Below are 21,990 nucleotides of genomic sequence, written 5' to 3' on the forward strand. Positions count from 1 at the left end.
GTCATCGAGGAGCGCTCCATGCCTTGTTTTCTCCTGCATTCATTTAGCCTTTCATTTGAGACTCTACCTATTGTGGCTGTTTCACACTAGCAGAGATGAGTAATCCGGGCTGCCTGTCACTTCTCCTGCATCACGAAGCTGCCTGCACGCAGTCTAATTGCCATCACAACATTTGAATCGACACTTCATTTAGAATATGACATTATTTTGCAACCAGAGGAATATGAATATAGAATTTCTAATAAAACTGTATATAGTGCTAGGCAGCGGGCAGACTTCATTTTTTAGAAAAATATTTGATTTTCTAATTTTTTTTTCCCACGGCACCAATGACCTGGTTCACGGGGTTCAGAATCCTTTGTTTAATTGCCTGCTACATATCAGTTAAATTGAAAAAAAAATGTAATAAAGTAGTCAGTCAATTGACAAAAAAGTCTTTGAAATAGTATTAGGATTTCTTATTGCATTAGCTTCACAAATTGTTTTCTTCTTCCTATTGAGAGTATCACACAAAGCAGTTTAATTAGGTTCTACTTCCCTGTTTTCTTCCCTGCTGTCTTTTTTGATTCCTATTTGCTTTCTGTGATTGTCTTCTATTTTCTGACCTGCTTTATTTTACTTTTTGTTCTCTTTCTTTTGTCCCTCTTTCCCAACGTGTCCTGAAACAATGAAGATTACATTAAAATGGAAATGATCCAACTGCTTTTGAGATCTTGCATTTCATTGGCAGCCTATAGTTATTAAAAGTATTAAATCGATACAGAGCCTTGGTTATACCACATTTGAAATGCTGTGCCCAGCTCTCGTCTCCGTACAACAGAGAGGACAGTGAAGCACTGGAGAATGTATTAAAAAAAAGATTTACCAGGATATTACCATAACTGAGAGGATGGAACTACTGTGAAAGGTTGATCAGGATGGGGTTTGTTTCACTGAAAAAGAAAAGGCTAAATGGAGACCTGATAAAGGCCTTTAAAATTATGAAGGTTAATAGGGCAGATGCATAAAAAAGAACTGTTTCCACTTGTGGGTGAGGCCAGAACAAGGGGTCATAAATATAAGATAGCTGCTAATACACCAAATGAAAAAGTTAGGAATAATTCGCACACAGACAAGTAAGGAGTTGGTACACACTACATTATGGAGTGGTTGAAACACAAATTGTTGATACATTTATGGAGAGAGTAGATGTGTCCATGAGGGAGAAGAGAATGGATGTGTGGACAAGATAAGGAGAGGTAATTAGAATGGGAGGATGCTCATGTGGAACATAAACATCAGCATGACCAGTTGGGATAATAACTTGTTTTTATGCTATAGATTCTATGTAATTCAATTTAATGTAATGTAAAATAAATGTAAATATGTATATCAAAAAATAATTGATTTATGATTCTTTTCGATTTAGCCTGGAGACTGAAATTGATTAGTCTGGGCAAACAATACTCCACCTACCCCCTATCCAAAATTAGTTTTTCCTTTCAAACAAATTCTCCTCCATTTCTTCCAAATAATTTCTGTGTTCCGATAGCATGGGGATCATGGTGTCTTGCTAAATTATACACAGAGGTATAGCAAGAGGTTTTTTTCATGCAGCATTATTTTCATAAAGGGGTAATCTCAATGCTGATGCTGTATTCTTAAGTAGAGCAATGATAAGATTTTGCATAGAGTGCTCTGATATGTCAGTTTAAAATGGAGAGAGGGTGTATATAATACCAAAGTTGAATTTTGAAGTTAACATGAGGCACTTGGGAAGAGTCATTTTGAAATACTAGTGGTAAGAAGGATTAAATTTCCCAATGAGAAAAATCAGCGATGCGCCAAGTTGATCCATGCTTCAGTGAAAGATCAGAGACTGAATTCTAACCCCAGAAATAAGTCGCAAAGGTTCAATTCTTCCTTTGAAGACCATCATGGCAAGATAGTTTAGTCACTAATGTTCTGGCACTAAAATGTGAGAGAAACTATTTGAAGTTGCAGTGTTTGATGATGAAGTCAACTTAATATTCGCTTTTGAGTTCCATTCAAATTCTTATCCTGTACTTCAAATAGATGTGGCTTTGGTACTGACCATAATGTAAATCTAACTTTATACTTTAACTGTACAAGTTCAAACAAAATATGCATTATTAATAATAATAAAGATTTATTATTTTATCCGCATGCATGCAAGGAGTGCTTGCTCCTTGTCTCTGTATTTCTCTCTGACCACCTACACATCCAGGTTGTCTAATTTATCAAGTGATACACCCTTGTAATGGTGATCCTCAGGATTAGCATTGAACTGAAATTTTCTTTCCTCAGTTCTCTCCAATGCTTAGTTTGCAACAATTGGCAGCTATAATTAGGAACAGGGTTGACCAGAGGAAAACAAAAAACACAAAACTACCCATAATAGAAAGAAGATCCATATTTTCCCCAAACTAATTGAAACATACTTTTTTTTTGCAAAGGCTTGTCTACAAGTATATTAAAATAAAATGTAAGTTATTATTTTTCTTAATGCAGATTTTTTTAATGCACAAATGCAATTCTAAGACCTCATTAGGATTCCCAGCTGCTGTCAACTAGTAATTCTATCTCTTAAAGTCATCTGTGGACTGTAGTAGTTTTGAAGTTATTAAGGCTGCTCTGTTCCAGATTCATTGCAAGGATAGTGTCAGCTCCAGCTACAGCCGTGATAAAGTGAACTGACATATTGAACTTCTTGCCAGTGGGGATCATATTATGCTCATGCAAATCAATTCCACACATGACATTTGCTCTCATGGACTGGGGCTGCTATGCCCATGTGAGCAAAATGGGCAAATATGTCTTTTTATTTTCAGTTGCATGTCACATATATGCCTTTATGTATTTACAATGTCTATTGGTTCTTTGCAGCTACAAACCAGTCTTTGAGATTGAGCCTTCGTAATGCCAGGAACATAAAGAACATCAGAAATAGGAGCTGGAGTAGGCTATTTGGCCTTTCGAGCCTGCTCCACTAATCAACAAGACCATGGCTGGTCTTCTGCCTCAACTACACTTCCTGTACAACTCCCAATATCCCTTAATTTCCTTAGTACCCAAAAGTCTATCAATCTCTCCTGAATACACTCATTGACTGAGCATCCACAGCTCTCTGGAGTAGAGAATTCCAAACATTCATAACCCTTTGGGATTTTTGTATGGAGGCATCACAGCCCACTTTAATTTAACCTCACTTTACATCAAGACCTTAGACTTTCCAGCAGAGACCACTGGAGATGAAATTTGGGGCATGAAACCTGGGGGATTCTTCCTTTCCCAGGGCCCCGAGGATAATTTCAACGCCCATATGAAGCTGAGATCTGCTAACTCAGCAACAAGAGTGAAAGGAAACTGGGTACATAAGGACAGGAGTAGACCATTCAGCCCCTTGAGCCTGTTCTGCAACTCAATTAGGTCATGGATGATCTGTAGCTTAGCTCCATTTGGTACTGTATTAGACTTTATAGCTTAATTTCATAGTGCACTTATTAACTGATCTAAGTATATTTAAACATCCCAATGACATCATGAGATATTAGAATAGAATTTTTTCTATGTTTTTATTGTAGTTAATTTTAAACAGTGGTAACAGTCTTTTTATTGCTACACTGACCTTCCTTTTGAATATAAAATGGGCTTTTACCCTCACCCCCCGGGTGCCCGTCTGCTACCTCATTTTTCAAATATAAAACCACACACTGACTGGCTTCTGAAGGATGCATGGCCCACTGTTCATGTGCCATTTTTTCCATGTCATTAAGCACACATCTGGGGTTTACATACACTGGTGTGCACATATGCAAATACAGTACTACACTTCAAAACCCAGTGACAGCTAACCCAGTCAACTAGTTGAAGACGCCAATATTCAGTGACAGACCTACTTACGCAATAACATAAACAATACCTGGATAGATCCATTCAAAGCACATGTGCATTGTCACAGCAATTTGTTCAAAATTAAATTTTAAATACCATGTCAAAAAAAGCTTCCCGGCAGGCTCAAGAATCAATCAATCCATTCTGATATTTATTGATGTAACTATGAAATGTCATTGTGCATCTTTATTAACTCATTATCTATTCAATATCAAAATATGTGGATCAATATAAGGAGAATAAAATAACTCTGTCTCAAAACTCAATATTTTCATAGTTCCCGGTTTGCAAATGTGATGACTGTTGAAACACTAACTTTAAAGATTATGATTCTTTTGAATTTGAGTAATGATTTTTTTGTAACTGAGGAACACAACTGTCTAAAGGTGCTCGCAAATACACTTGATTAAGAAGGCATCTAGACCCGATATGCAGTGCTGGAGCCTTTGGCATTTAAGCATCGCCTACTTTATAGTCATAATGGATTAAAAAGAGGGCTCACAAGAGTTGCATGAGCAGCAGAATTTCTTTCTCCCAACTCCCTCAAGGCAATGGATCCTCTACATGTCAGAGTCATGTTGCTGGGTCAAAAGCATTGCTGTTATCTTACAAGCCCACTTGACTGATTAGCTAACAGAGTTTGGGAAACAAAAAAGCTTCATCAGTTTTCTCAATTAATTGTTTCGTTTTCCACCAAAAATTGTTTAATGGACAGATGTCACATTGCTGTTTGTCTGACCCTTGTTGAGTACATAATGACTGTCAAATTTGTTGGCAATAGTCAATGCATATAAAAGTAACTCAAAGTACATGAACAACTTTGAAAGGCTTCTAAGAGACAGAGCTATATAAAAAAAAAGTCTTTCTGAAGATACTGACCTTGATAGGATAGGGCCTCTTGGACATTGGGCATCTGTGGTGATTTGTTAAAGGATGCATTATTCATATGTGAGCCTTTTCTGCGAGCATTGGCAAACCATTCAACTGTGGGGGTATCACAGAGAAGCTTAAAACTGCTTCATCTAATGGTGATGTTCTCATCCAGCAGCAATCACTGGAGATAAGTATTGGAAAACCTGGTCAATAATCCCCTTTATAATCCAGGGACATTGAGGAAAACAGTAGCAACCCCATCATCAGCTTTGACTGAGATTAGCTAAAGTATATGAGATTAAACTGGAGTCTTCCTAGCCTCTTATAGCTCTACCATCTACTAGCTAATTTGTTATTGGGGAGCTCTGCAAACAACAAAAAAAACCCTTGGGTGCAATAACACACCGGGGGGTTGTAATGGTGGGCGTGCAGACAGCTCCTTGTTTTGGATTTCCAGCATCCGCAGTTTTTTGCTTTTATCCTCCAGAAATCATGTCAGTATGAAGCCAACTGGCCCTGCAGCCATAAAGCGTTGTGGGGCTCATTTATGAGGGCTGAGTGGGACTTTCGCCACTCACTGGTGTGGAAGTCTCACCCTCTGGAGCAGCCAGCCAGTCCGACTTAGCCTGCAGCTCCATCAGTTCTGGCAGCGCCAGGAAGGTAGCAGTGGCAGCTGCCGGGACTGCAGGTGAAGAGAAGAGCCCAAGGCCTAGGATCCCCAGAACAGGTAAGTCCAGGGTCTCGGGCCAGGAGGAGTCAGGAGTTTTAGGGAGAGGGGCAGTGGTGGGATGCGGGGGTGGGTTTAAGAGAGGGAGTTAGTAGGAAAGAAAGGGGGTTTCAGTCTAAGTCTAAGCACCACAATCAACAAAGGGCAGCCGCCAAAAAGTGACACCCCACCCCCCCACTTCCTTTACCCCCTTCAACTATTTGAGGTTAATAATCGAGTTTCCCACTCTCGTCCTCCTTTCCACACCAAACATGGGCTTGATAACAAGCCTAATTGACCCTTAATTGGTCATTTTAATATGGCGGGTGGGCTGCCGATTTCAGTGCCCACCTGCCCCCGTTTTATATGGGGGTGAGCTTGGGGGTGGGTGGGAATGTGGTCAGATGCCTGCCCACCCCATTTTGCTTGCCCGTCAGGGGCACATAAAATTCAACCCCTCCTTTCTAAGGGTATTGGCTACTCCTGGGGTATGGTTCCATTGTCATCAGCCACCTCCAGTGCTCTCCAAGTGGCCATTATCCAGTGTGGCCTTTAATTATAGGCATCTGAAAGCTGTTTAACAACAGAGGCATCACTGCAAAATCAAATTCTGGCCTCAGAGATACATACACACTTGCCAGAAACCATGAGCAAAATTGTAGCTGATTTAGCCCCCTGCCTCCACCCCACCACAGCATTGGAGCACTGAGGCCAATTACAGTATCAATGCAAGAGAGGCCAAAAGCTCAGCTTAGAATGGGGTTCACATTTGGGACCTTTCTGTCTGTATGATATTAATCAACTAAAGTGGAGTAGTTTGTGGGCCTAGCTAACTGAAATGATGTGAGTTTATCCTTGCATCACTGATTGTGTCTGCTGCTACATTTCTGTTCTCTGTACTTAAAAACAGCAGAAAAAACTGTTTATCATAAAGCAAAGCATTAAATTGGAAATTAAAACAGAAAATACGAGAAACACTCAGCAAGCCAGGCGGTATCTGTGAAGGCAGTAAGGTAGCGTTAATGTTTTAGGTTGATAATTTCTCATTGGAATCTAGTGAAAAGTCATTGATATGAAAAACTTCATGTTGCAGCAATATATGACTCATTGAAGTAAAAATATTTCCTGTTGGTTAACCCTGTGGTGTTATTGTGAAGTTTGGAGTGTAACCCTTCTCTGCCTTTTGCGGGAATGAAACATTCTTGAAATTTCACCAATGAGGTGAAATAAATAGAATGAAAATCAGAAGGATTCTATAAAGGGTGATTGATGTGTCTAAGGAATGAAACCTACCCCACTATCTGAATGAACAGTTCTTAACAAAAACAATATTAGAAGCATTTGCTTTTTTCACTTGATTCAAATTTGGGATATTTGACACATTACATGAGCTCTCAGTAGAACATTAGCTACACAATGCTATTTTTTAAATTCAAAACAGAATGGATTATTATTCTAAACTTGAGGTTCACACAGTAATATTTCATTACAAGGATTTGACACTTATGCGCTAAGTAAACCAGGATGCTTTCAACTTTTTTACAAAAGTAGAGTTTGGTGGTAATAGCTCATCACCACCTTCTTAAGTGCAATTAGGGTTGGCCATGAATGAATAAAAAAGTGCTCAGTATAAGATGGTTTCATTGTACTCATATACCAACATACATAAGCCCATACACAGAAGATTTTGGCCACTGAGAGTTCTAAAAAAGAATGCTGGCTCAGATGGTAAATATAGGGTACTGAACCATAAATACTGGCTTATGTAAAGTCCGGTGTTCTGTCCCTATTCTATGTTGAGTTAAGAATACAAATCAACCACTACTAAGTTCTACATAAATTATAACTTTCCTTTGTTTGAGGTTTGCATATAGGTCTTGATAATACAATTGGAACATTTCATTTACTTCTTAATCTTGATTTTCAAATATATGAAATATTTTAGACCATTTCTAAAATGTTAGTACATAATTCAATTAAACATGAATAATTTATCTCATTCTATGTTTCCTATTTGATTCAGGGGTGCTGGTCTCGTTTTAAAAATGAATAAGTGAATTATAATAGCACTGGAAAATGAACCGAAATGTATGCATATCTTTGGCATTAATGGTGATTTCTTGACATATAATGATACTAATCTTTATAATATTGATTACAGTAAACATAAAATGCTGATAATAAATGGCAGTACATTAATTTTATACGTAAGTCAAAGCTTCACTTCTTTGAACATACATGGGGTGGCACTGTCTTGCTTCAAAGGCAAGAAATGTAACTTGTGAAACTTTGCTGTAATATTCTTATAATTCACTGCTCCATCAATAATCATTGTTTTTAACTTTCTTCAGTGAGAAATACTTTGTGGAACACTGAGAACAAGACATAAATAAGTCAACCATGACAGTAAAGTTTGGAAAACTTTAGTCCATCTTAGGGACCACCTCTTATTCAAAAGGATTTTAAAAATAAGTGGCTAAATAATATGGGGGAGCGAATGGGCACGCCGCCCCTCCCCCTTAGAAACCATGTCGGTATGAAGCCGACCGACTCCACACCAATCAGCCCGGCAGCCATAAAGTGCTAAGAGGCTTATTAACCAGGGCTGAGTGGGACTTCCACCTCTTGTGAGGCAGAAGTCCCATTCCCTGGAGCTGCCGACCAATCCATTTGGCTGGCAGCTCCCATCAGTCCCAGCAGCACCAGGAAAGCATCAGTGGCAGCTGCCGGGACTGAGGTGAAGAGTGGAGCCCAAGGCCTAGGATGCTGGAAGAAGGTAAGTCCAGGGTCTTGAACTGGCAGGGTTTGGGAATGTGAGGAACAGGGGCAGTGGGGGGGGGCAGAGAGTGGGTTGAAGAGAGTGGGCAGGTAGGAAGGGAGCCGGCTGCCCTGTGATCAGCAAAGGGCAGGCCCCAAAGACCAAACTCCCTTTCCTCCCACCCTTTAACCATTTGAGATTAAAAATCAGGCTTACTGCTCCTGCCCTGCTGTATTATGAGGGTCAATAGGCTTGATAACAAGCCTAATTGACTCTCAATTAGTAATTTTAATATGGAGCATGGGCTGCCAATTTTGGCACCTGCCCAACACATCCCCCCGTATTATGGGGATGTGCTTCGGGGTGGGTGGAAAAGTGGTGGGATGGGTGCCCACCCCATTTTACCTGCGCCCCCCCCCCCCCATGTGAAACATGCCCACTGGGGGCATGTAAAGTTCATCCCATGAAGTTCTAGCAATAAAATTAGAGAATAAGAAGGACCAAGGATGTCAATGCTTACCACAGCTAATCCATACCAAATGTGGAGTGACAAGATTATAATCATCTCTTCTGTAAAGCTATCCAAATGAAATCCATTTCACATTAGCACAAGATTAATATTTTTAGGCATCCTGTAGGATGTGACTTTGTTGTAACCCAGAGATTTGTGTTCTACACTGTGTACAAAATCTAATGAAAGTGTTGTTTTCTCCCTCTGTCTAACTCTGAAACACAAATAGATTATTGCAATAGGGCTGGGAAGATTTTGTCAGTGGAAGTTAAAAGGATTTAAAAGATGCTTTTCTATTAGCCTTGTGCTTACTTAAAACTAGTTCAGCATGTAATATTGAGTCGGTGTTTTTCTAATGTTTCTCTTACATGCACTAAAAAGTGGCATTGTGACAGAGCAGAAATTATCGCATTTTTCTAGGTTAAGAAAAATTGCTAAAAACAGCAAAATTTTATTAACTCCAACTTCTGTTGCATTTTTAAACAATATACAATTCTGTCATTTCTGGGAACTGTTTTGTTTCAACAAGAATTTAATGTAACTTAAAAATATTGTTAAGTTGGGAACTATGCTGTGACAAGATTAATTACATATGATTGGCACCGCGTTAGAGATGATCGGCTGTCAATCATCTCTGATGCCGAATCTAACCTTAGATGACATTGGTGTGTGGAGAAGAATTAATTATTTGAAGTGTGTTATACAAAAACGTTTTAAATAAAGGACGTTTTTGGAATTACAATGTTTTATAATATGCAGGTCTCTTTTTAATTAAACTATTCAGTTTTGTAATAATATTTAATAAGCAATTTTATATTTTTATAATAGACTTCAATCTTTCAGTAATGATAAGGAGAGTAGAAATACGAACTCGATCCACGGCACTGATTTGTCGTTCTTAACAAGGAATGCCTGTTTCTGTCCATGGTGCTGAATGACAGACAATGGCTGTCTCTGGCCGTGGTGCTGAAGCTCAGTATGACAGGCTGTAACTGTCACGGTATGCCGCGATGATCACAGCATGACAGGTAATATCTGGCTACGTCCAAAGTACAGAATCACAGTACAAAAAGCAAATAACTGTCACTGTCACAGACTGAAACAGCAGCCAAAACAACCAATTCACAACTCTACATAAACCAATTATATTTAAAACATAGGCTAATATACAAGAAGGTCTGGACAAGGTGTCTGGCATACAAATGAAGGATCTGGAGATGATAATATATCTGTTTGAAGAAGTCAGTCTAGGAGCATATGCACAGCACTGCACAGGTAGTGATGAAAACGAGCACAGGGGAATCTTTAAATTTTGAGGAAGCCATAATTCTTTTTGATTTATGGTGCATCAATGGCATTTTAGAAGAGCTGAGAAATATCCTAGCACAAGCACCTACAGAGGGTTCCAGTACAGACTTGGGATAAAAATAAATGGTAAAATATGTGAAAGATTCAAGAAGGATATTCACAGTGGGATGCACATAAATTGGAGTATTTTTGATGTAAAGAGGTGTACTAAAAAGTGACTTAATGTTAATTTGTATTTGTATTTATAAAGAAATAAAATGCATCTAGCAAGCTGTAATCTTAGTTCCCATAACTACCCTATTTATTTTGAATCTTTTCTTAAATTAAAGATGCTCAAGAGTAGTTTTAAGAAAAAAAAACAATGAAAATGCTGACTTTTAAACTAGCATGTTTGCGAGTGTCCAGTAGAGGACATGTGAAGCAAGCATCTAATTCAACTGATTAGAGCTTTCAGTGTTCATCTGACTATTCTAAGAACTGAAGATAATGTAATACCTTAAAATTAAGGACAGTTTCCCTAAAGCATTAGTAAATTATCAATACCAAGAAATTGGGACTAGCATTAGTACAGAACCAATTTGAAGACATTGTATATTCCCTATATCTTCAAGCATCTCTTTTGAAATATGTGCACAATACTCCTAAAATTGGATTATCAATACTAAAGTTTCAGGGTTAGCTCTTCTAGAAATACTAAACTAATCTGTAACCACACTGGGCTTCAACTGTAGTCATTGCAAAACAGTTTTTTTTTACTATTAATTGGTTGTACTGTGTAATTAGTACTTCTTTTCATAATAATATTCACAAATAAATTCAAAATTATATTTGGTTAGCCTCATTATAAAAATATTACCTTGCCATACAGGCCAGATGGTATCATGCTTCAGTTCCAAATTTAAAACATGTGATAAATTCTATGCATGCATTAGAAATCAAATGCCCAGCCTGCAGCAAATTTTGTCTATTAATCTATTCTATAATTAAAGGCAGGTCTGTGACTTTCTTAATGAGAGTTTAATTATTTAGGGTGAGACAAAGTGGACTAAGCAGAATGTAAATTATTCAACTTCTTTACAACAGGTTATTCTCCATCTTATAAAAATTGAGTAATAATTAGAAACTATAGTTTGGTTTCCATAGAGTATGAGCTTCTGTATTTATAAAGCATATGTGTGCATGAACATGCACTCAATATTACTATGCAAACTTGTACATAACTATGGCCAGAATTTTATGTCATGCGAGTAGGCACATGCCTGACCCGAATGGCATTAAATTGCGTGAGATGACATTGGGTAGATGTCCTGAAGTCATCGGGCACCTGTGCGATATTTCGCTCAGTGGGCGCATGCAAAAGTCGGAAGAGCACCCACCGACAATTAAATGGGCAATTAAGCTCATTAATTGCCCAATTGTAAGTAATTTTTCGTGGCTCGTCCAACCTTATGGTTGGCGGATGGGCCAATTGGCTAGGCAGGCTTTACGTTTTTAATGAAACCTCATCCAAGGGTGGGATGAAATCTCCGTTAGGATTTAAAATAAAAAGAAGTACCTGGGGCCTGTTTTTTTTTTAATGAGGTAAGCTCTCAAGTGCTTGATTTTGCTGCCTGGACATTTTTTTGCAGCATTTTTGTGCTTTCTTTCAGTATTTGGAGGTCTGCCGCTCCTGAGGCAGCTGGCTGCCTTCAGGGAACTCACTGGAAGCGCTTGCCAGCATCCGCGGTGACGTCAATGCCCACCCCCCCCACCCCCCACCTGCATCACTGAGCCTTTCTCCAGGCGCATTCTATGTTGGCTGGTCATTAGTTGGTCAGCCAACGTGAAATCGCTGTTGGAGGCCAATCGCGATGTGAGGCGGTTTCCCGTCGACTCCTGGGCCCGCTGATCACGCACGCCCAACAAGCACAAAATTCAGGCCTATATGTAGTTATGAAAAAATTACTGTAAGATAATGCAGTGGAAATATGGCCTTAGAAGGAACATAAATACATGATATATTATCACTTGGATGAAAATTAATAAAAGACAAAAGATTGTCATCAAAATGATTTTTTTGGATCCAACTGCTCAACATTTAATTTTACTAAGGCTCATTCAGAGCCTTCCGCTCATACTCGATTATTGAATACATTCATATCCTGAAGCAATAACTGAAATAATTGTCAATTAGAATATGCTTCAGGTTAGCTAGGTTTGATTTTTGAAAGATATCTAAGTTGTGAATTTAAATGTCATTAAAGTTACCACACACATGTTCATCTCAGATAAACAGTGAGATTCAAGAAGTTACATTTCACAAAGGAAAACATTATAAACTCAGCTAAACTGGTGCTTAATCCTAATGTTCTGTTTGCATCCCAATGGAAAAAAATCTGAAATAGATACCGCGTCACCGCTCGAGAAGAAAAAAATGACATAGCTCATTATTGACCACGTAACCTCTTTTTTCCATAAGATCAAAAATATTTGCCTCCTCACATAGCTTAAGGTGGAACTCAGCTGCAGTTAGAATAAATAAAATGACCATCAATGACAGAAAGTTGTCCATTGACATTGTGAATGAAGTAATGTTGACTTTTAGAGTGTGTCAACAGTACTCATAACATCCAAACATGACAGGAGGAACTCATGCTGATAGACTAACTCAACAAGAATTTCTCATGAAGACAGTGCCTATGGGATGATGTGAAGACTTCAAGATTTATGCCTATTAATAATTCTGCAAGTTTCAGGAGCAATACCTTTGGAGAGGGTGTTTAACAATCGACAGTATGTATTTTTTGAACTTGGCAAGAATTGTGAGTAAGTCAAAAATATCAGCACGCTTGAGGAACATAACTGTCAAATTATGAAACAAATAATTATTGTTTGTGAATTTTAATCCAGTACTTCCCAAACCTTTTCCCATTGTGACCCTATGAAAGTTGGTCTGATCCCAGGCTGAGAGTGGGGTGGGGGGAAGGTGAAGGGGACATTTGTTGTCTGGGGTCGGGGGAGTGGAGAGTTGTTGAGTGGGGAATGGGTTAGTTGTTGAGGGGGCCCAGTGGCTTTGTCCACAACCATTTTGACAGCTCTGATGGGGTCCCACCTGAGGGCCGATCCCAAGTCCCAACTTAACAGTTGCCATTGCTGCATCAGAGCTTGGGACCCCTTCAGATCATGACCCATGGTTTGAGAACTTCTGCTTTAATCTGTGACCTGAAGTTGTACATTTGACAGAATTGGTCAATTTGTGGGATTAAGGCTACAATGCTTTTTAAAAAAGATTTACTTATTTGGGACTATCCAGGTTGACCATAAACACTTTTAATAGTTTATTTTCATTACTGAAGGACAAAATTTGCATATTACTAACAGTCCAACATCACAGCATAACAGCAGCAATTACCATTGCTAATGGAAATTCTTTTTTTTCATCTGTTCTTGGGATATGGGCGATGCTGGTATTTATTAGCCATCCATTGTTATGCTGAGAAGGTGGTGGTAGGATTTCTGCCAAAGCTGCTGTAGTGCTTGCAGTGATGGCATTTCCATGATGGTGTTAGGTAGGGTATTCCAGAACACTAACCCAACAATGACAAAGGAACAGCAGTATAAATCCAAGTCAGGATAGAATGTGATCTGGAGGAAGTGTTTCCATGATGTTGCTTCTCTTGTCCTTATTGGTTTTGCAAGTTGCTGCTGCACATTATACAGACAATATAGCCACAATGGGCAGGTGCTAATTCCAGTTATAGGGCCATAAATCAAGTGAACTGTGCTGCCTTAGATGGTGTTGAGCTTCTTGAGCCTGGTTACAGTTGCACCTATTCAGACAAGAGGAGAGTATTCCATCACACTCCTCAATTGAGCCTTTAGGTGTTGCCATAACATTGTAAAGTCAGAAAATCAGGTGCACCTCATTGTTGTCATGATTCCATAGAGGTGGATGGTAATGTTGATTATAGTTCTGTTGAAGGTTGGGGCTGTGGTTGAGCCATTTTTTGTTGGAGGTGGCCATTACTTAGGAGTAAACAAGGTGCTGTTAAATTTAATGATTATGGAACTGCACGAGCAACCCAGTAATTTTGGGGGACAAACTGGTCTATGTCTGCAGCTCATATTGAATGGCAAAGAAAAAGAAAATTGAGAGCAGTGTAAAATGGCTGCCAATTTGCTGTGCACCCATTTCATGCTGCTGGTGTACACCGTTTTCAATCCTTGAATTCAAAGTCTATCATGGCAAATTCTAAAATTGAATTCAATGAATCGGTAATCTGTGGCCTGGTATTTGAAAAAATATGGTGATGAAAGTGCAATTTATTGTAAAAATTGAACTGGTTCATTAATGTCTAACCTAAGTGTAGTCTCAGTCTCATATTGTGCGATTGATTCATATTTCTCTCAGGGCAATAAGAAATCGATAATAAATTTTATCTTACACTGTAACTCCTTCCAACCAACATGGTGCTGACAGAGCTTCTTGTCAGCGCATGTGCAGGAATCCACCTGAAGTACTTGCAAGTGAGATAGTGTGTGGAGTTGTAAACTTCGGCATGCTTAAAAACTAGCAAGGATAAATCAGACAAATTTCAAGTCACTCTAGTCTGTTCCCTTCTGCATTTCTTTTTAACAGGTTTACACTTTCCCTTTAATCATACTAGAGAAATTCCCAGCAGCAGCTTTGACTTAATTTTTTTGAGTGAGTTCATTTTTACTGTATTATTGGTTTCTTATTGGAAAAACATTTTCCACATGATTCCAAGTTAAATGGCAATTCAAATAATGGAGTCATGTAAACCACTGATACGCTTTCTGATCTTTAGATATTTAGGTTATTTTATCATCTGTTTTTTTTTGGCACTGTTGTACCAACCATACCAATGTGCTAGTTTTGGGGTACTGAGTTTTCATATATATTTTGTATTGTCTGTAAGTTGTTTTACAAGCGCCAGTAACTTGATGCCACCAGCGCTATAATATTTCCAATTCCAGGGCCAGTGATGACCGCGCACGCTCCCTAGTGCACATTGCCCTTATAAAGATGATGGCCGCGCATACAACTGAACTCACGCAGTGTTCGCAGCAAATGCAGCCTATATTTTATTGGACTCTATGACATATCAAAGACAAAATGAAATAAATGGCATGAATGTCATCTTATAGTTGTCAGTTCAAGCTTGGATGTTGTCCATGTCTTGCTATAGGCTGGCATGGGCAGCTCCATTGTCACAGGAGCTGTGAATAGAAATGAACATTGGAGGAACATCTGTGAGCAGCCCCCCTCCTAACTTTATGGTAGACTGAACATCATTGTGTAAATACCGAAAGATCACTGGGCCAAGGATGTTGACTTCAGGACCTCCAGCAGTAATGTTCTGCATCTGGGTGACTGACAGCAGATATCCGTGACCCTCTTTCTCCCTATCAGACATGAATCTAGCCACAGACCTCAGTTTTCCTAGGATTCCTTTCTGTGATACTCAAGTCAATGCTGACATGAAAGCAGCTACTTGCAGCTCTTCATGTGCACCCAGCACTTTGATCAAGGTTGTGGTTAGTTCATGCTTACCAGGTGGCAAAGATAGAACTTAAATTGAGCATTGGTGACCAAGTTATTGGTGAGTTGTCAATGCATGGTGCTACTGCTTATTTCTTCCACCATTTTGCCAATGATGGGGAAGAAGCTGATGGGGAAAAACTGGCTAAGTTAGATTCTTATGTCCTATTCTTTGTACAGGAGATGCATCTGGGCAATTTTCCATGCTATCGGGTGTAATAATTGTATTGAAGTAGCTTGACCATAGTGTTCAATAGGGTAGATGTAGAAATGTTTTCACTTATGGGAGTTTCCAAAACTAGAGAACATAACTATAAGATAATCACTAATAAGTACAATAAGGAATGCACAGTTGAGGCAATAAAGTAGATGTGTTTAAGACAAGCTAGATAAGTATAGAGGGAGAAAAGAACAGAAGGATATGTTGATAGGATGAGATGAAGTAAACAGGGTGGGTGGAAGCTCTTGTGGAGCATTAACACTTGCATCACTGAATGGCCTGTTTCTGAACAGCAAATTCTATCGATTTATAAATGGCAGCCACAAGTCTCCTGATGGCATTAGTCTTCAGTGGTATAGCTGGGATCTGTTGTTTTGTTCAGCATATTCAGCCAGGCATTGGCATCTATGATGATGGGTCAATAATTGTTGCAACTGCTGTGTTGCTCCTGTTCTTGCACAGAGTTACAATCTTTGAATCATGCATATCCTAGGGCACTGTCCCCTCCCTCCAAGAGAGACAGAGAAGTTCGTGCAGGTGCTGTAGGAGTGCCGGTTTCCCGTGCTTGATGAATTCAGGTAGTATAGCATCAGCACCTGGAGCTTTGTTTGTTTGTCCTTAGAGAAGTTGTTTGTTACACAAAGCGTGTGATGGCAGCTAATCTCAAATTCAGCTTTGCTGGTAGCAAGCCAAGAGCTTTGTTAAGCTCCTTCACTGTGGGTTCAATATCCAGTTCTGCCATGACAGGCAGGCTTTCTATGATGGCTAGAGTTTCCTCGGTGACAGTATTTTCCCTAGAATACAACTCAAGGTAGAACTCCACCAATATCTCTAATTGTTTATTGCAGTCAGCGATGACCACCCTACCTTTGTTTTCAATGGAGGCGTTTTCTTTGATAATGGACCTGTTGCCTTTTTGATCCCAACGTACATACTCCTAGCATTCCCTGTGTCAAAGGACATCTGGATATTTTGGCAAAGTTGTAACCAGTAGTCATTGGCATGCCACCTAGTAGTCTGTTGGGCTTTACCTCGAGTGGCTCTTAGTGCATTCAGAGCCTTCTTGCTTGGATCTCTTTTATAATTAATGAGAGTGGACCACTAGGTTTCAATGGCAGGTTCTATCACAATGATATTAGCCTCGAACCAATCAGAAATTTTGCACTTTTGCTTCCCATATCTTGAAAGTGCAATCTTGTCTTGATGTCTTGAAGTATGTTCCATTTTGCTCCTGCACTCTATGTGGGAATGCCGGAAAGCACCTGTTCAATTGAGTTGAGGAACTGTTGGCTTTTTATCTGAGTAGGCAGTATTACTGATGGTGATATGGAGAATCTCTGCTTTGAATTAAAAAATTAAGTGTTGCATCCTAACCCTCGTGCATACCATGAAGTGATCTCTTTCACAGTCAGCACTGAGGTAGCTGTGTGTGTTGAGGATACTGTTCAGAGGGTCATGTCTGGTGATGATCAGACCCAGATGGTGCCAATGTCCTGATCTTATATGCCTCCAGGACATCTTGCGGTTTGTTCTGAAAGGTGTTTGTCACACAAAGCTGATGGGAGCAGCAAAACTCACATAGTCTCTGTCCATTTTCATTTATCTTCCCCAGACCATGATGTCCGAGGCAGAAGGGTCATGCCTCATGTTCTGTGCCTACTCCTGTATTGAAATCCCCCAGTAGGTAAAGATGTCTTGATTTAGGTATTCTGCTGATAGCTGTGTCAAACTCCTCATAGGACTGGTCTTTCCCCTCTGCAGTGGAGCACAGCATTGGAGCATGAGTTTAACTGGACCTGTTTGAGTTGAGAGGCGGATGGAGAGAACATATTCTGAACCGTTCATGGGGGTTCTATCATCGAGAGTAGTGAGTTCCTTACAACAAAGCCTACACACTGCTTACTTATTTCCTCTGAACTCTTCCCCTGCCAGGGGAAAGTGCAATGTTTTTCTTTCAGAGATCTCTTGTAGGGAAGCTGTGTCAATGTTCAGCCTGCCGAGTTCCATGGCGATCGCCGCTGCCTTGCACATGCTATCGACCAGCTGCAAGTTATCTGTCAATCCTGTGCACATGGTTCTGATGTTTCAGACTGCCTGTCAAAGAGTTGGCATTTTCTTTTGTTTTGCCTGAGATCCAAGACAAAGGTGCATCAATTCCTCATCAGAAAGTTGGTCTACACTGATGATGCTGCACATTCCATGAGGGAGAACATCTTCAGTGGCAAATGGACAGACTCTCTGATGCCTTTAAGGAGAGTGTGGAACTGCAGCAACTTGATTGATGACACCAAACTGTGAGTCTACCAAACTTGCATCCTCAGTGCATTCCTCTACTGTGGTGAGACCTGGACAACACATGCTAGGCAGGAGAAAAGGCTGAACAGTTTCCATCTTTGCTTTCTCAGCCGAGGATATGCATATCTTGGTAAGACAAGATCACCAACTCAGAGGTCCTGAAGCTGCTAATTCCATCAGCACGTACTCATTGCAAAGCCCATGATGTCTGCACTGGCTTGGCCTAGTTAATCGGATGGATGATGGCTGTATACTAACCTTCTGTATGGTGAACTGGTCACTGGGTCATAATTTCCTAGGCATCCATACCTCCACTACAAGGATACCTGTAAGCAAGATATGAAGATGGCAGACATTGACACTGACAACTGGGAGGCAGTCACTGATGGTGATCTCTGGAGACTGACTGTTTTGACTGGCATTGGAAGAGGTGGGCAGAAATGAAAACATCAGCTGGCTGAGAAGAGGGTCCAGAGAAAACAGAGCCCAGTTAATCATGTACCTTCTCAGCCCTCTGTCCTCTCCAGCAAATGCGGCAGAGACTGCCATGCCATGGAATGGGGCTCCTGTTTAACACTGAGTTGACTACCCACGTAAACCATCATTTTACGAGACTGAATTATGTCACAGATTGAAGCAGGATTGATCCTCCTGCTTGGTGAAGACAGGAAAATAAATTTCCTCGCCTCCGTTTCAAATGGTCAGCCCCTCATTTCTAAATGAGCCTGGGTACTTAGTGTACAAGCGTTCAGTACAAAACTACCCCTAATTTGGTATCCTCTATGAATAGCAGATATGGACAATGTTATTGCATTCAAAACTAGGATATATAGCTAGGTAGAAGACAGGTAGCTTTGCTTTGTACCTAACTAAGCTTTAGCTGAGTTGGGAGTACTTGATGCTGTCACTAATGGCATGAAAAAGAAATATAAGATGTAGAGTAACATTTCTCACCTAGATGAGAACAAAAAAAAAATACAATGAATCAATAGATGAATGTTTAAAAGAACATTATAATTATAAGAGAACCAGGAAAAATTATAATTTAAATATAATTTAAGAATAAATCACTTTACATTTAAGTTTGCTCCCATCTCAATATTTGAGACATTTCTTGCATCAGAGTAGTACTAATGTACTGTGCAAAAATAACACAGGGTTCCACCAATTAATCATTAAATGGAGGGAATCATGCATACATTTAAGTGGAAAATGAATTTCAATATATGTAAATGTGACATGGTGTATTTTGGTGGAAAAATAAGGCCACCTATTCCTTGGAAAATAAGAATCCAAATGAAGTAGAGGTGAAAAGGGATGTAGGGTACAGTTACAAAAATCATTAAAAGTAGTAACACATGCTATATGCTATAAAAGATGCAAACAAAGCACTTAGGTTCATTTCTAGAGAAATGGAATTCAAAAACAGAGAAGTTATGTTAAACATATGCAGAACTTTGGTTTGACTACACTTAGAGTACTGGGACAATTCTGGTCTTCGTGTTAGTAAAAGGATAGAGAAGCACTGGAAAATGTTCAAAAAGATTTACAAGGATGATGCCAGAACTAAGAATGTACAACCATCAGGAAGGATTGAACAGTTTGGGGCTTTTTTCCCTAGAAGACTGAGATGAGCTTTCAGAGGTCTTTAGAGTTATGAAAATGTTTAATAGGATAGATGAGGAGATGTTTCATTTATGGGCAAGTCCAAAACTAGGGACCATAAATAAAAGATCATCACTAATAAATCCAATAAGGAATTTAGGACAATCTTTTTTATGCAGAGAGCAGTGAGAATGTGGAAATCTCTACAACATGGAACGGTTGAGGCAATAGCATAGATGTGTTTAAGACAAGCTAGATAAGTATAGAGGGAGAAAGGAACAGAAGGATATGTTGATAGGATGAGATGAAGTAAACAGAGTGGGTGGAAGCTCATGTGGAGCATTAACACTTGCATCATCGAATGGCCTGTTCCTGCACAGCAAACTCTATTTATATTTGGTGGCCACAAGTCTCCTGACATTAGTTTATTTCAAAGTCCATTGGTTTATGAATCTATAAAAGGTATATTTACCTTTTTTGAAATAAGTTATTTATTATGTAATAATATATTTTCCATTTACTCTTTTTCTCTACTAAATGCCAAAGATTTTTCTATATTAAATAGCTTTTGTTCTTAAAAAATTGGGCAGGTTTACTAGCAATGTTCCCTCTAATTTCTCTTCGCTGTGCATGACCTGTTTGCTGCACTGCACAAGTCCCTTTAAGATTGGTGTGTGGCCATGCATGTGTACATCTTAAAGGGAACTTTGGTTGTGCACAGCCTGTTTGCTCCTTGCATTGTATTTTGCCTGGCATGTTCCCTTTAAGGTTGCTGAATATTTGCACACTCTCAAGGCTCAGAGGAGACATTGATTACTAGTATATTGACAATTTCTTGATCCCTTTAAAAGGGATTCACAACAACACAAAAAAATAAACTTCAGTTAATTTGAGAGAATTTTCTTTCTAATATGTCAGGGGAATTAACTTTTAAATATTCTGACATTGAGGGTAAGCAGAATTCAAGTTGTTAATGTTCTTTGCTTTGGCACTTTGGAGATAAAATAATTTAGAGATATCCTTGGCTGGGTGTGTTGTTAACAAATAGCTCAAAGAGATCAGCTCCCTTAAAAGGAATTACTGTAGACATTGATATTTCAGAGGTATGTTGCACAACTGTGATCACAACAGAATGAGGAATTGCCCTAAAAGCAGCCTTTGAAATCAGTCATATGGCTTTTTAAAGTGATGGCAACATCGTGAATGAGATTGCAGTCTGGTGGGAAGTCATTTAAGTATCTAAAAATTGATTTCCCCAAAGTATTTTTGAGCAGAATGGAATCAAGTTAGAGCTCTCAGTTAGGGATAGCTTGACCTATATTTGCACGACTCACCCCTGACAGAGGATATAAGGGTTTAGGGCTGTGCAATAAAGTGGAATTAATTGTCAATATGCCACTAAGTCACAGAGCAGCTGTATAGGTGTGCAGAGTTATCCCTAGAGAAATGAATCCTGGTCAGTATCTCTCAGTATTTTCCTATCAGATGCTAACAAGCATTGTACTCTGTTGAGGTTTTATTATTTGCTTCAAAGTGCTAGAGTAAAATTAATCTTCCATTTGCAGCACTCATTTCGTTTATTGTTGGGCAGTGGATACAGATGTCCTAAACAGTAGGCATTTAGTGCTAAAACCATGAAGGCTTAAGTGATTTAGCTGTATTTATTAGGGTAGCAAAGGCTGCTAGTATCACCATGCGAGTGTGCATTTGTCAGCTCACTGAAACGTATCACTGTATCACTTGCAAATGATGTCATCTTGGATTTGCATTGCTGGCAGGCTCGGCATTTTTTAAACCATCCAGCCTAGTTTAGCAGCTACTTACTGTTCAGACAAATAAAAATGTTAACAAATAGCAATTTAAGTGCTCTAACAGTACAGCCAACAGAATCCAAATCTCATGAGTGTGTGTTCAAATCCCAGCCTTCACTGTTTTTCAAACACTTCTCGGGGTTGACCGATTCTTAATGGAGTCACAAGGTGAACCTCTTCATTAAGCTACTGGATGGTATCTTAAGAAGCATGAAAGTTGAACAAAACTAGACTGAGCCATCCCACCCATCATAACCACACTCCTCTTCAGCAATTATATTTCTTTTCAGGCTTTTATAGCAAAAGCCCTCAGCCTGGATTATCTCATTATCTCAGATGGTGAAAGAAGTGTCATGATGGACAGTAAAGGACAAGAAATACAATTTACAGTAAATACGTTTACTTACAAGAGAAGCCAGCTAAAAATCAAGAATAATTATTTAATCAGTTGACATAGAAAATGTTTC

General features: G+C 39.2%; 1 protein-coding gene across 1 annotated transcript in view; it reads right to left on the minus strand.

Annotated features, from left to right (window-relative positions):
• celf4 (CUGBP, Elav-like family member 4) overlaps positions 1-21,990 on the minus strand; it is a 1,291,869-nt gene that overhangs the window by 641,670 nt on the left and 628,209 nt on the right. The window lies entirely within an intron of this gene.

Source organism: Cetorhinus maximus, chromosome 1 (assembly GCF_964194155.1).
Source record: "Cetorhinus maximus chromosome 1, sCetMax3.hap1.1, whole genome shotgun sequence".
In the NCBI taxonomy this organism is placed as follows: Eukaryota; Metazoa; Chordata; class Chondrichthyes; order Lamniformes; family Cetorhinidae; genus Cetorhinus; species Cetorhinus maximus.